The following is a 16,982-nucleotide window of genomic DNA, read 5'->3' on the forward strand; positions in this document are numbered from 1 at the left end:
CTTTAGATTTTCGAATTTTGAGGAATATAGGTTTTCGAAGTATGACCTGATGATTCTCTGGATTTCCTCTGTGTCTGTTGTTATGTCCCCCTTTTCATTCCTGATTTTATTAATTTGCATGTTCACTCTTTGTTGTTTGGTAAGTTTAGATAAAGGTTTGTCTATCTTGTTGATTTTCTCGAGGAACCAACTCTTTGTTATATTGGTTCTTTGTATTGTTCTCCTAGTTTCCATTTTATTGATTTCAGCCCTCAATTTCATTATTTTCTGGTGTCTGCTCCTCAGGGGTGTATTGGCTCCTGTTTTTTCTAAAGCTTTCAGTTGTGCTGTTAATTCTCTAGTGTGATTATTCTCCTGTTTCTTCATGTGGGCATTTAGCGCTATGAACTTTCCTCTTAGCACTGCTTTCAAAGTATCCCGTAGGTTTGGATATGTTGTATCTGCATTCTCATTGAATTTTAGGAAATCTTTAATTCCTTTTTTTATTTCTTCCTGGACCCATGAATTGTGCAATAGGGTGTTACTTAATTTCCATGTGTTTGTAGGTTTTCTGTAGTTCTTGTTGTTGTTGAATTCTAATCTTAAAGCATGGTGGTCTGATAAGATACAAGGGGTTATTTCAATTTTTTTGTACCTTTGAGGTATGCTATGTTGCCAAATATGTGGTCGATTTTAGAGATGGTTCCATGTGGCGCTGAGAAGGTAAATTTTTTTTATTTGGATGGAATGTTCTATAGATAACTGTTAAGTCCAATTGTGCCATAACTTCTATTAGTTCTTTTGTTTCTTTGTTATGTTTCTGTCTTGTGTTCCTGTCCAGTGGTGAGAGTGGGGTATTGAAGTCTCCCACTTTAAGTGTGTGTGGTTTTATGTGTGATTTGAGTTTTAGTAATGTTTCTTTTACAAATGTGGATGCCTTTGTATTTGGGACATAGATGTTCAGAATTGAGAGTTCACCCTGATGGATTTCTCCTGTGATGAGTAGGAATTGACCTTCTTCATCTCTTTTGTTTGATTTTAGTTTAAAGTCCAATTTCTTGGATATTAGGATTGCTACCCCTGCCTGTGGAAAATCTTTTCCCAACCTTTAATTCTTAGGTACCATCTGATTTTGAAATTGTGGTGTTCTTATATGCAGCAGAAGAAAGGATTATGTCTTCTTATCCATTCTGCTAATCTGTGTCTTTTTATAGAGAGTTCAGACCTTTAATGTTGATGGATATTAAAGACCATTGGTTGTTCATTCTTGTTTGTTTTTGATTTGGTCATGGTGGCAAGATTATTTGTGGGATTTTACCCCTTTTTCTTTTAGGCTGTTGGTAAAGTGGGATTGTCTATTGCCTATATTTTTCTGGTTGTAAATTTTCTTGGGTTGTAGTTTTCCTTCCAGAACTTTCTGTAGGACTGGATTGGTGGATATGTAGTGTTTGAATCTGTTTTTTTTTTTATGGAATATCTTGTTTTCTCCATCTATATTGATTGAAAGCTTTGCTGGATATAGTAGTCTGGGCTGGCATCTGTGGTCTCTTAGTGTAGGTAGACTATCTATCCAAGACCTTCTGGCTTTCAGAGTTTCCATTGAAAAGTCAGGTGTGATTCTGATAGGTTTGCCTTTATAGGTTACTTGACCTTTTTCCTTTGCTGCTCTTAATATTTTCTCTTTGTTCTGTATGTTTGATGTTTTGATTATTATGTGGCAAGGAGACTTTTGTGGTGTTCTGTAGGCTTCTTGTATTTTCATTGGCATGTCTTTTTTTAGGTTGGGAAAGTTTTCTTCTATGATTTTGTTGAATGTATTTTCTGTGCCTTTGAGTTGGATTTCTTCACCTTCTTCTATGCCTATTATTCTTAGGTTTGGTCTTTTCACAGTATCCCATATTTCCTGGATATTTTGTGTTAGGGATTTGTTGGACTTAAGATTTTCTTTGGTTGATGAATCTATTTTTGCTAATGTGTCTTCAACTCCTGAGATTCTCTCTTCCATCTCTTGTTTTCTGTTGGTTATGCTTACATCTGTAGTTCCTGATCATTTATCCAGCTTTTCTATTTCCAGCATTTCCTCAGGTTGTGCTTTCTTTATTGTCTGTATTTCAGTTTTTAGGTCTTGAACTGTTTGTTTGAGAGATTTGTTGATATCTTATATTTTTTTGGTTTGCTTTTTCTTCTATTTCTTTAAGGGATTTTCTCATGTCCTCTTTGAGGTCCTCTATCATTTTCATGAAGATATTTTTAAGGTCATTCTCTTCTGGCTCATCAGCATTGTAAAGTTCAGGTCTTGCTGGTGTAAGGTTCCTAGTCTCCAGTGGTGTCATATTGAGTTTTCTGTTGTTGAATGTGCTTTTACCTTGCCCTCTTCTCATCCTTTCTTCTGGTGGGTGTAGCAGGAGTTTCTTGCTCTCCTGTTGGGTGTGGTATCAAGGTTCTCTTCTGGTAGAAGCAAACGGATCCAATACTCTAATGTCTGTCCTCTTCTCTTGGGTGGAGGTGTCACTGTTACCAGGGTCCTGGCAGTGCTCAGGTGTGTTGGATCCCTCTGGACTGGGCCGGAGGATGGACGCAGAACTGCCCCTGGGCCTCTGGTGCACAGATCACTGCTGTCAGATGACTCTAAGCAGTGACGACCACGAACGGAACAGGAAATAGGCCCTGGCCTACCTGGGCCGGCAGATGGATGCCAAACTGCCACTGGGCCTCGGCGTGTCAGAGCCCTGTTATCAAGCTTCTTACCTATTCACAGGATGTACGTTCAGAAAACCTTTGACATTTGCATAATTTCTAGGTGGAACATGAAGCTTGTGATGTGAAATATCACACTGAATACTTGCAAAGGCCTGAGTGAAGGGGTTGATGCTTGAAACTGTTAGATCTGGACATGGCTAACTCAAAATTCCTGAAAAACTATTTATACACTTTTTATCATTAGTTATCATACATCTATCACAATTCATACTGTTTGCTTATGATTCTTCTTAAGTCAATTATGAAGTAAGAGAAGCAAATAAAATCACGTGGTTTTCTTTCTCTCTTCCACCTTTACCTACTACAAGTGTTTCCAGTGGTATAGATAACAGCATCTACAGATCCCTGTATTCATAACTGCATTCTGGCTGAAAGTTTTCAGTCTTTAGATAACCTAATAAATGTTATACATTGGTATCATGAAATGTGGAAAGTTTTGATTCCAAACTATTAAAAGACCCAATGAACACTTTGGCATGTGAGTGATAGGAAACAGTGTTCTGGTATGGAATTCCAATGCAGACAGAATAGAAGGATAATCAAGGTCATATACGGTATTGACAAATATAACAAGTGATAATAATGGCATCTGTAGACTTATATGAGTTGATCTCAGTATTGTTCACCTTCTGTGTGACTTGGCTGTACTCATGCTCTGTGCTTATGGTAGGTTCTTATGAGCATGTGACTTTTTCAGGGTCACCACGACCTGACACAAAATTTAATCTCTTCTTTTAGACTTTTTCCCTTTTCTCAGACACAGGGGACTCTCCTGTTGAAGATGATGTGGACCTTCACTAACATAGTAGGAATATGCCCCCTCCCCATTCTCCTGAGGCTGTGTCAGAACCGTGCACAGTATTCTTGTTACTAAATCCAGTTCATTTTGTGGACTGTGCAGTATTGCAGTCTGAAGGGGAATGGTTGATTCACATAGGAGGTAACTGCACAGACATAGATGACACCCATTCCATAAACATTTCCAAAGAGGGATGGAGTGGGAACATTTATAAAACAAGCAAGGATGGTAGTCTAAGGCATCCTCTCTCCAGATTTTACCCCAAACAGAAGCAGAGCATCTGCTCGTCTTCCTTTCTGTATTCAATACTCTGCTGGCTATTCAAGAAATAGTTTATGCTCTAATTTTGAGTTCTAGTTAATTCTGGAATTGAGAGATAACCTAGAGTTTAAAATCTCAGTATTGTCTACTCCTTGAGTCATATGTTCTCATGTACACCAATAGTGGTTGGCTTTCTGGTGATATGACATATGCTTTTTCACAGGGCTGCATAATAAGAAAAGAAACCCTATTTTGTATTAATGTTATATTCCCATTGAATATTTCCATAAAGAATATTTTTCTAGTGAAAATGGGTGGCTTATACAGTTTTAATTAATTTTATACTTTTTGTGATTTGGTTACTATAGCTCTTATTCAATAACAACATAAAATAGACTTTACTATGTACAATAACATCTCTTTTTGTACAGGCAAGTAAACAACATGGAATCTTAGTGAAGGTGACACTATGTGTTTCAATTATATATCCATAAATATGTAAACAATCACAAACTTAACAAATCCACATTGGGATACATGTGATTCAAAGATCTAGGAATCATCAGTCCCTCCCATAAGCTGGGCTTGCTTTGATTCTCATACAATAGTGTCAGTTCAAAATCCATACCCTTGTGGAAACATGTCTCTTTATCTGGCATTCTTATCTCTAGAACTGTATACCACACTAATGCATATTGAATTTTCCTAAGACACATTTGATAGTCCTTTGTCATGGAGACTGAGATTTGCCTACAGCAATGACAGAATTGCCCTAGTATAAAGAGTTGGTTAGGGCTTTGATTGACCATTTTAGAGGTCAACTTCAGGAATTAGCTCCAGTGTTTTCTCTCAGCACAATACACCGTAATTTATATTTTGTTTTCCCCCACTGTCCCACTCCTTCAAGTTCTCTTTGTTACACAGAAACAGCTCAGCCAGGGGACTCTTTTTGTGTAGGATACCACAGTTTTCTGCAATTCTGTTTCGAATTTTTTTCTGTAAAATATTTTGAAAACGACCTTACTTTATTTTTCATACCTAAACCAACTTAACATACCTTTCAGATATGAGGAATTTCAAGACATTTGGATTCAATTTGTTTCCTCATTATTGCCTTTAGGGTTTGAGATATGTCAACACTTCATACCCATTTCCTTTTTTTTTTCTATATCTTTGAGGATTATAGTTCATGTACGTTTTTTCTTGGTTGAATAGTTTGTCTTGAATTAGCTTATGTTTGCTTAATTAGTTTTCAGATGTGTAAGAATAATTGTATTTGGTATGTATCCTCTATCTTGAGCAGAGAGCACATCATTTTTATTGAGCATGGCATATATTCTTTTGGTTAAGAGCAGATTCTGGTGGGAGGTAAAGGCTATGTGGATATAATCTGAAGGTCTTTGAAACTGTTCAAGGAATTTGTCCTATTGGCCAAAGGAGAAAGAAAGAATAAGGATTCTGCTGTCAGGATGAGTTCCTCCATCTCAGTGACTGATCCAGGGGATGCCAATAGTTTTCACGTGTAATGGAAAAATTTTTCCAAGATGTCTGATTAGATCAGTAATTCTGTATTGTTAACATGGAAGTTCTCTCTCTCTTTCTCTGTCTCTGTCTTTCTCTCTCTTGTTCTTCTTTGCCTTTCTTCTTTTTTATTCCTATATTTGATTTTTCACATGTGGTCTCAGGTAGTTCAGGATGACTTCAAATTGCCCACATAGCCACGAATGACCTTGAATTGTTGGTCTTCCCAACCCCAGTTCCCAGGTGCTGGGATTAAGAAAATGCACTTTGTTAGCATTTGAAAAACAATGTCTTAACTGTCAAGTATGATACTAAGAATGTGCTATATGCATGACAAATGTTGAATAAATGGAGACTCTGTTCTACTAACCTGTAAAATTAAGGAGATTTAGATCCAAATAACAAGTGTGTGTGTGTGTGTGTGTGTGTGTGTGTGTGTGTGTGTGTGTGTGTGTATCTGTGTGTGTGTCTGTGTGTGTGTAAGTGTAAATGAAAAGTAAGTATTCTCATTTAAAAATATTCAAAGACTATTGATCCACATGAAATGATAAGACATCTGATAGTGTTTGTAGGAGGTGCTTTGGACAACATATGCACAAATATCTCTGCAATCTTAATTTAAACTGATTAGAACATCCTCAGATATTAAAAGATATCCTACAACCAGATCTGATTTCTTCTGTTTTTATAGAATATAAGAAGGTTTTGTCAAAATTTGAGTTGTCAGTATAAAATATGCAGTAAAGACAAAATCACAAAACCAATGCAAATAAATACATCTTCATTTGTGTATTAGCCTATGAGAGTTCACCATTTAGTTCATCTTCAGTTACACCTGCTTCTACTGTAGCACAGGCACCTGGATGCAATGTAGCTGCATTGCATTAGAATTGAAATGCATTCACAACAGAACTTCTTCATACTGGAAAGTCTTGTGCTTGCTTGTTTGTTAGTGGATTGGGAAATTTGAAAAGTGAGTATGTTATCATATTTGAAAAGCCATATAGACTTAGCATTATAAATGAATGCACTAACAAATTTACTTCAATGAATGCCGATATCAGTACACTTTCATACAGGCAATAATATTGTCACATAGATCCTATCTGTAACCATTTCCATTGTGTCATTTGTAATTGAGAATATTGTGGATTTATTTATACTCTTGATAAACTGCATGGATTGGATAAAGAGAAGAAAGATCTCTGCAGTGGTTCAAATACTCACTGCTCTGGAAATCTCCAGAACTGATGTACTGTGGACTTTATAATTATATTAATATCCCCATTGTACCCAGATTTAGTGATAGCCATAAAATTGGTAACAGTGTCTAATTTTACCAGGATACTAACTGAAAATTTAAACATTTCAGTATCTGACTGGCTACTAGAATTAGTGTCTTTTATTTTCTCAAGATAGCAAATTTTTCCATTCTGTTTTTCTCTACATAAAGGAGGAGTTAAGGAGATTATTTTAACAACATTGCTCATACCTCTGGTGCTCTTCTTTTGAAGCATTTTAATGATGAACACACCCTTAAAATTGTGATTAGTGAATTAAAAAGGAACTGGTCTTACATACAGCTCTAGATTAAAGACTATTGCACAGACTTCCATTCTTTTGTTAATGAACACTATGTTCATGTTAATACTGTAAACTCTGTCTTTTCATGTTGTTGTTAATCATCTCCTTGTGGAATCATCTGAAGAAGATGCATGACTTTTTCAAAGGATGCAGAGATGCCATTTTTTCAAACACAGAAAAGTGTTTTACTTCCATTGCTATGGGTGTTTTTAGTTTAATAATGAAAAACAGTAGGACCATACATAACCTTACTAGGAATGTATAATTTACATTTGGAGATATACTATACTTTTATTTATGGATTTCTAGCATAAACCAGAAACCATTTTAATTTTATGCTTCAAATCCCAATATATAAGTATTGGCTTCCTTAGTATCCCACTGAACCCTCTGTGTTCATGTTTGACTTTATGTCTTTGGGTACCAGACTTATTTTATGATTGTTACAGAAACAAAATTTAGAGTGCTTTCTGAGTTAATTATGAAAGTACACAATTAATATGGTCTTTTGCTCTATAGGCATATTGCTAGCATTGATATTGTGGTAGAACTAAAAGGGTAACAAACTACACAAAGTTATTGAGATCATTTTTCAAACTTTGAACTAGGCTGAAGAATTTATATAAACAGAAACAGTGCTTTGTGCTTCACTGCTGTTAACTTTTCAGTATGATGCAATCATTCATCTTTCAAATAACGAATAATTCTTGCTTTTTATTTTATTTTAACAAAGAATTCCCTTTAGAGTATGGGGTTGTATTTCAGCAGACATTTTTACTGAGTTTGTTCATTCTTCTGTTGACTGAAAAACTATGTGCTGACTGTAGCATCTTAAAGACATTTTAATGGACACTAGACATTACAAAATAGAAAATTTGTGTTTTGTGTAAAATATGTAATTTAAACACACCTATATTATACATATGATGTATTGTTATTTATAGACTAGAATGTGCAGGGATTCTGTCTGTCTCTCTGTCTGTCTGTGTCCTGAAATGAAAGCCAGATACTTTACTAAAGTCTCCTATTAACTTTGTGCATTGAATTCACTCTCCTGTCTTTTCAAACAAGAAATAATATATCCACATTTAATTTGTATTAACTTTCTTTTTCCTTATAATTATATACAATTTCAGTTTTCATTTTAGCTCCATAATAAAATGAAACATTTCCAATGATAAATAAGTACACTAGTACCTGATATGTTGATAAATGAAATGTTTCTTAGTGACTGTCATACCAATTTAAATTTTGAGACAGTTTAAAATTATCTTTACATAGATTCATTTCTTTCTGATTTTTATAATAAAATATATGCTATAGTTTTCAAGTGTATATCTTTATTTACCAAGACAATTGTGTATTTCTATGGTCTAATAAATATAATTATATATGTTAGTGGTGACACATATATTACAATTGTGGATTTCTCTCATCTAATAAATATAATGATATATGTTATCAGTAACACATACATTCTATATTAAGTATTGTTGGGTCCAGTGAGTTGTCTTATTATGGAAAGGCACCTGTTGCCAGCTGACAACTTGAGTTTTATCCCTTGGGTCTTTACTGTTGGCGGAGAGTATTGATTCCTCTAAACACTTGTGCACACACAATCATATACATCCCTGCATTCATATACCTAAAAGTAGCTAGTAATAAATTAATAAACATAATTTCCAAGCTACTGAAACGAAAAATTAAGGAAATTCAAATCCAAAGAAATGTGGTGTGTGTGTGCGCATGCGTACATGCATGCGTGCATGTGTGTGTGTATGCGTGTGTGAGTGTGCGCGTGAATGTGTGTGTGTGTGTGTATGCATGTGCGTGTGTGTATGCGTGTGCGTGTGTGTGCGTGAGTGCATGCGTGCGTGTGTGCGTGTGCATGTGTGTGTGTGTGTGCATGTGCGCGTGCGTGCATGCATGTTTTTAATGTTACATGTAGCCCATTATGCACCATGAAGAAGGAGAGAGACCACAATTTTGGGTTCCAAAGATTTTATTAAGTCACCATATAAGCTGATCACTTGATTGATCAGGGTTGCAGGACAAGGACTCAGGAACCTTGTTTCTTCTGACAACCCTAAGCAGGCAAAGAAGAGAAATTTATAAGCATAAAAATCACAAGCATGTTTTGCCAAGTTACAGTTACAATTTTCATCAATTAGAAATGGAAGATTAGGGACTTTCCTTGTGTCTTCCATCATTGTCAACCAACATACAATCTTTTGAGTCCAACCAATCAGATTAATTTGTTCCTCCTGTTGTTAAGAACAGGCATAATGTTTTAGAGAACTATAGATAGATAAGGAGTATTTCTGAGGTGTAGGGAAGATTTTGGTCAGCCATTGTAGAGTTCTCAGCTCCCCTAGAGCCTGAAAACCAGAAATTTATTTCACCATACGGGTGAAATGGAGTCAGAAGTCAAAATGGCAGAAGGAGCTTTTGCATTTTGAGTGAAAAAGTAATATTCTTAACATCAAATGTCCAAATTCTAACAACTATCTGTATGATTTTTGTTACATAACTCATATATAGGAATCTCTCTGAGGTCTGAATTTATTTAAAACACCCTCGGTATTAATACCATCAAGTTTTGAATGGCCTTGCCTGGAACTTAATGTGTCATTAAAAACTATGTAAGTATGGTAAGAGCAGAAAGACAATGTACACCTACATGTCCTTTTTTAAAACAATAAGCAGCATTTTAATTTTTTATATTTTATTTACTTTTTAAGTTTTATTTTACATTCAAACCTCAGTTCTCCCTTCTACTCCTCCCTCCTAGCCATCGCCCCCCCTCCACCCACTGCTCCTCATGGGTAAGGGCTCCCATGAAAAGTCAGAAAAGTGGCATACTAAGTTGGGGCAGTACCAAGCCCCTCTCCTATGAGTTAAGGCTGAGCATGGCATCCCTCCATAGGGAATGGGCTCCAACAAGCTAGCTCATGCACCGTGGTTAGATCCTGGTCCTATTGCCAGGGGCCCCTTATCTGCAAATTAGCTTCCGGGATTTCAGCATTTCCTACATTTTCAGTTACAGCTGCAGCCACTGTAGGACAGGGAGTTCCTGGATGGAACACTGCCTGAATGTGTCAGAAATACAATACTTTTATGAAGACAGTTTCTCCACATTGGAAAATTTCATTTTTGCACGATTGTTTTCTTACTGGCAGTTTTTATATGTATGTTATAATTTTTTAAAATTAATACAGACACAGCATTTCAAATGAGTGTCTTAGTAAATATGCACCAGTGGCTTTTGAAAAAGGATATAGAAATTCCTTAAAAAGAAAGTAACTGGGTGTGGTGGCACACACCTTTAATTCCAGAACTTAGGAAGCAGAGACAGGTGAATCTCTGTGAGTTCCAGGCCAGCCTGGTCTACAGAGTGATTTCTAGGATAGGTTCCAAATCTATAGAGAAATCCTGTCTCGAAAAACCAAAAAAAATAATAATAAAAATAAAAAAAAGAGGATTCATAGCTCTGGTGACCTACCTGGACTAGGTCAAGAGAAGAAAGATCTCTGCAGTAGATCAGATACTAAATGCTTTGGCCATCTCCAGAACTGATCAACTGTGGTCAGTATTCATAATTATGTTAATAACTTCACTATTTCCAGATTCATTGATACCTGGAAAGGCAAGAGTGACTAAGTTTTCCTAGATTGTCTTAAATTATTTTAGTATGTGATTAGCTATCAACCTCACCATCTTCTATTTTCTCAGGACAGCAATAATGATTTCTTTATCTTATTATTTATGATTTTAGCTTTTTTTGTTTTTGGTGGCTATTTAATGAAATGGCTGGAACTTTCCAAATGATCTATAATTGTGCTAATAACTGGCTCCTCAGTAAATGAAATTTTTCTTAGTATTATTGGCAGGTATACTAATATTTTTAACTTTCAGATAAAAGGGTTGAAATTACCTTCACACTGAATTATTAGCTCCTCATTTGATAAAATGCATTCTAAGTATCAAAACATGTCATTTAATAAAATGCTACATATTAATTTTTTAAAAATTTAAAATAATTTTAATTGAAAGAATTATATCAGTTTACTCCCCACTTTTCTTTATCCAGTGACTCCTAGCTGCCTTTCTTGAGCCCATGCCTCTCCCCATCGAGTTGATAGAAGCTTTGTCTTTGATTACATTTTTTTTTTTTTGTGTGTGTGTGTGTGTGTGTGTGTGTGTGTGTGTGTGTGTGTGATAAATGTAGGTAGAATACAACCCACTGAGTTCACTTTGTTTTTGTGTGTGTGTGTGTTTCTGGTTTTAGGTATGGACACCCTGCATTGAACATCCAGTAAGAGACTCATCCTAGGGAAGGGTAATTTGCTTTTTCCAAGCATACTTCTCTCATTTCTAGTGAAAACAATGACACATGTCAATCATACATAAACAATGATATAATTACTAATACACATAGAATGTATTAGGCCTTTTTATGTTTGAAAATTATAGATAAACGCAGCAAAGTGAAAATAAGAAAGTACTTACAAATAACAAATAATTCCAAAAGGAAAAATATCATATCCAATCACAGGAAATTAGGAAATTTTTCCTAAAAATCATATGGTATAAATAATTGCATTTTATTATTCAGTGTTCACACATGGAATTAGGTTGGTGGGGAGGTGGTGGGAAGGATCTGCAAGGATTTGGGGAACGGTAACCTAGACCAGAATATATTATGTGAAAAATATTTTTTCAACTAAAAAAGAAATGCTCAAAAATTATGGCATCATATCCTTTAACTCTTAATTCAAAACCTATTTTTTGTTATTCCACTAATTACTAGTACTTTTAAATGACCGCTTCAGCTATTGGTGATTGATAGCACTGGAATACAGGGAGATAGTTTCCTTTAAGTGGTGTCCCCTAGTGGGTTGAATGAGCTTCAGTGACGGCCATACACTTAGGAGTATACAAGCAACACTAATGAGACTCGTTGGTTTCAAAATAAAAGAGGACACAAAGGAGTAGAGCGTGTGTGTTAAAGGACACGGGAGAAGAGGTGAATATGATTGGACTACAATATATGAAATTCTCTAATTCTTTAAAATATGTTTTTAAAGTGGCTTATACAATTTAATACACATACATTCTCACCGCAATAGCTAGTAATGGGCCTGCTTTACAGAGACTACAATGGACTGATAGGTTTCCAAATCCTGAAGTCTTAACGTTCAGTGTAGTTGATGGTAACTATCTAAAATTTATCAGTAAAATTAAATGAGGATATAAATCAAGGTTCTAATCAGAAAAGATAAATCCTCCTGAAAGAGGAGAGGTTCTACCACTCAGTGCACACAGCAGAAAGCTCTATGGAAATGTGTCCTTCCACCAGCTACTAAGTGAAGCCTCACCAGAGTCCAAATCTGCTGGCCTCCTGATTTTCACATATATCCTCTTGAACTATGAGAAAGTAAAGCTTGATATTCTAGCTTCTATAAATGGAATCATGCTTCAGACACTTAAAGAAAATAGCACAGAGGGAAAAATTTATGATAAGGAGTTATGCTGAGGAAACAAAATTACAAATATTAAGAGAAAATGTATAGACCTTACTTCTGTATTAGTCACCAAAACTACGATCTTAATACCTTAATTAGAGTGCATTTAAGGCTCTAAGTAAAGTTAACTATACCATCAAACACATGAAGTTTTACTTGATTATAATATTCTTAAATAATGCTTATTAACAAAACAAAAATATCTGCATAATACCGGATGGAAACGTTGATGTATTTAAGAGAATGATAAAATTGACAGCGTCTTTGCCTAATTTGAAAAGAGAACACGGAATAATACAAAAATGGTTAGGAAGCTAAATGTTAGACATGTGAGCAAGCATTTGTTACAATGATTAGTGGAAGTTTGGAGAGATGGCTCAGCAGTTAGCATGATATAGTACTCATGCAGAAGGGTCAAATTTCATTTTCATCACGCACATCAGACTGCTCACACCAGCCTATACTTCCAGGTGGGGACCTGTTGTCTATGATTTCTTAGGCTACCTGTCTGTACATATGTATACATGTTAACATTGTCAGAGTAAAAGATTGGTTCTTTCAATTCTAGGGAAAGTATTATTAGAGGCCATCATTAGAGCAGCTACTTAAAAGTGTGAAGACTGCTTAAATATCAAAGAGAAGTATAAATAACAACAATAATAAATTATTTTAGCAACATAGAGGATATTGCTAAATGTGTATATATATTGGTTTGGATGACATTTTCATCTATATTTATTTTTCATATCTTATTAATTCTTAGAGAGTTTTGAGTTACATACATGGTGTTCTGATCACATCTGCTCCCTGTGCTCTAATTCTTCCCAGATTCAACCCCTTTACCTATGCACCCACCTTTGTGCCCCTTTCCCCCTCCTAAACACATAAAGACCCATTTGTGATGCCCATCCATTCTTAGACATGTGGTCTTCCATTGTAGCATGACCAAATTATCAGGGGCGATAATCCTAGAACAAATATTTCTCTCTCCCCTGGAAGTCAACAATTTTCATTGATTTGTGGATAGGTGTAGGATTGTGTACCTACCTGGCTCCTCTCTAATGGAATTTTGTCTGGCTTGAGCTTGCACAGGTTTAATGTGCTGTGAATCTACATGAGTAGTTATCCTGCTGTATATAGAGGGTTATGTATAGTTGTCCACTGGCTCTTGCACTTATGTTCTTTCTACTCCCTGGTCCACGATGATGGCCACTCAGACATAGCAACTTAAGGAAAGGTTTCTTTTGGCTCATGGAATCAGAGGCTTGTTTATGGATGGTTGGCTCCAGTGATTGGATCCCAAAGTAAGGCAGACTATCAGGGTATCAAGAATATATGGAAAGAGGGGCCCCTTTCTTCTTAGCAACCAGAAAGTAGAAAAGGACAGAAAGGGACTGGAGATATATCTATGCATGTTTCAATCATCTCACTTATTCCAATTGATCAGGTCCAAATAGTCATAGTCCTATTTTCTAATCATATATTCAATTATGAATATATTATAAGATTGATTCATTAATTATGTTTGCACCTACATGAAACAATTACTACCCATAAGCCTGTAAGCTTGAATCTAACTCTTTCATACATAAAATTTTGGATCACCATTTACAAAGGTAAGCTCTGAAGCTTATAAAAATATTTCTAGTCTAATCCTAAGAAAGGGATAATCTAGGTCACACAAGATATTGAATAAGGGGCAGAGGATATTCATTGGATAAAATACTTGCATAGACTAGTGTCAAATTTGTCTACTCTCTGTGTGACTTGAGCGTACCTGTTATCCGTAAATAATAGTTTGGTTTATGACCATAAACTGTCACAAGTTCTCTAAGTCTTGTAACTAGAAGAAGCCTTCACCTAATTAAATTCTCAGACATAAAACACTTTTCTGTTGAAGAGGAAGAGGCCAGCACTAACTCAGCAGGTGGCATATATCTCTAATCCCATGAGCCATGTCAGAGCATGTCAGAGCATGCACAGTGCCCCGGTTCCTGAATCCAGTTCAATATTCCAACTCTCTGGACCTCTTTAGTGCTTTGATGCCAAGAAATGACCGAGGGCTTTCACTTTCCTTCTCCTTTAATTTATTGAATTTACATCAGCCCTTAATCAAGTATGTTTGATAAACTCACAGGTCCACTTTCCATGAGATAATTCTGATATATCCATTCATCCATATCTTTCTGATTTCATTTGGTAAGTTCCAAAGTGGTAACTTTTATTAATGCAATTTTTCTACATTATATGATACAAGCTGAAAAGAAAAGTGGTTGATTGCTTGCACTGAAGTTTCAGATATTCTGCTTCAGCATTACTAGAAACAGAGCAAACTGATACATTGTACAGTCAAATAACTTAGGTTAAGGCACACCCCCAAAACTTCCATTCTACCAGGAGTCATGCAGAGGACACAGCCTATTCTCTCAAACTACTATCATCAAAGAAAAAAATAATTCAAAAAAATTTATGGAGTGGTATCCTTTAAATTAGGTTATCTGGGTTCATATTGAATGAAAGCTGATAACCATATATTTATATTGTTCCATGTAGGACCTGAAAATGTGTACATTTGAGATTATTATTACATATATAATGATCTAAGTAGAGAGGGGTCTAAAGGCTTTAAATTATGTGAATTCAATATTGTCAGTCTATTAAATGTGAATGGCAAAATTAAGATGAAATGTGATGCTTTCCAAATATGTGTAGTGTAGAATTTACAAAGAAATGAGTAAAGACCCAATAGTTTCTGAAGAACTTATTTGCCACTTTGATTTTGGGATGAAGTGTTGATGGCATTCTCACCTTGTCTGGAAGATCACCCTTTTCAAGGAGCTATTGTTGGAGTATAATTTAAGGTGTGTTCAACCCAGTCTGAGGTACAGAAATGTGTACAGCCGTCCTACTCACAGCCTCCTGGATTCAAAAGTTTATCTGTTTGCTACTTGTGTAGAATCACACATCCACAGTTATTTACATTTTTGTCTATTTTTCCTCCCTCTTTCTTACATGGAAAAAGCCAAGCCAAGGGACTTTTTACTCTCCAAGATGATACTGAAATTATGCTTCTGAAATTTCCAAAATAAATCTCATTCTGGCCTACCTTGCTTTCTAGACAGTTCATGTTGATATTTGCTCATTGTTCTTTCAGAGATCACAAAGTACATGAACTTTACACATGGCAATACCCTAGATCCTTTCTGACATCACAGGAAGTTGGTTATGCATGTTTCTATAATGATTAGTAGATGTTCCTGAATTGTTTAATTATTTCCTTGCTTTTTCTTCAGCTGTTAAAAACAGTGGCATTATGCTGTTTATTCTCTATCTCAAGCAGAGAGTATAGCATCAATTTTTTAGTTGATTATAGAGCCAACAATGGTAGACAAAAACCTCAAGGTCCTGATGCTCACAAGGAATATTTCCTATTGGGTGAAGAAAAGGAAGAGTGTGAGAAACACTCTTACTGTCAGCCTGAAGCCCCTTACCCTAGTGACTGCTTCAGAGGTGTCAGATAGATTTCTACTAGTTTTCATATGCAAAAAAAATTTACCTAAGTTTATTGGATCAATATATTTAGTACTCTTTTGTTCACTTGGAACTATTTTTAAACATAGTGGATACCTTGATACTAAGCATTAACTATATGAGTAATAAATGTTGATTAAGTATAAAACCTGTCATATTGAAGTAGATAATTATGGAGATATAAATAAATGTGAGGTGTGTGTTTGTGTGTGTGTATCTCTGTGTGTGTGTGTGTGTGTGTGCCTGTTTGCCAGAATAATTGATGAAATAATTATTCTCATTACTAAATACTTAAGGACTAAGGATCTACATGAAGTTATTAACTCATAATAGTTTGGACAATATGAGCATATGTCCCTCTGGAGTCCTAATTTGAAGTGTTGAAATATCATCATTACTTAAGAAATATGTTTTCCTCAGAGAAGGGAGAAGGGATAAGGGAGCATGGGGAGAGAAGGGAGAGGAGTTAGGAGAAAGAGAAGGGGAGAACAGGTGAGGGGGGGGGATATAAGGGAGCAGGAAGATTGAGTCCAGGGAATAATAGAAGACAGCAAGAAAAGAGATAAAAGATATAACCTTAATAGAGGAAGAAATTGCAGATTTAAAGAGAAATCTGGCAAGTGGAAAATGTCCAGAGATCTACAAGGATGACCCCAACTATGAATCTAAGCAATAGTGAAGAGGATATCTTAAATGCCCTTCCCCTATGACTACCTTATACGCAATCCTAGAGGCTTCATCCAGTAGCTGATGGAAGCAGAAGCAGAGATCCACAGCTAAGCGCTGAGTCGAACTCCTGGAATCCAGTTGTAGAGAGGGAGGAGTGATGAGTAAAGGGTTCAAGACCAGGCTGGGGAAACCCACAGAAACAGCTGACCTGAACAAGGGGGAGATCATGGATCCCAGACTGACAGCTGGAAAACCAGCATAGGACTGAACCAGGCCTCTTGAATATGAGTGTCCTTTAGGAGTCCTGGAAAGTCTATGAGGCTTTTGGTAGTGGATCAGTATTTATCCCTAGT

The sequence above is a fragment of the Cricetulus griseus genome, chromosome 8 (assembly GCF_003668045.3).
Source record: "Cricetulus griseus strain 17A/GY chromosome 8, alternate assembly CriGri-PICRH-1.0, whole genome shotgun sequence".
NCBI classification, from domain to species: domain Eukaryota; kingdom Metazoa; phylum Chordata; class Mammalia; order Rodentia; family Cricetidae; genus Cricetulus; species Cricetulus griseus.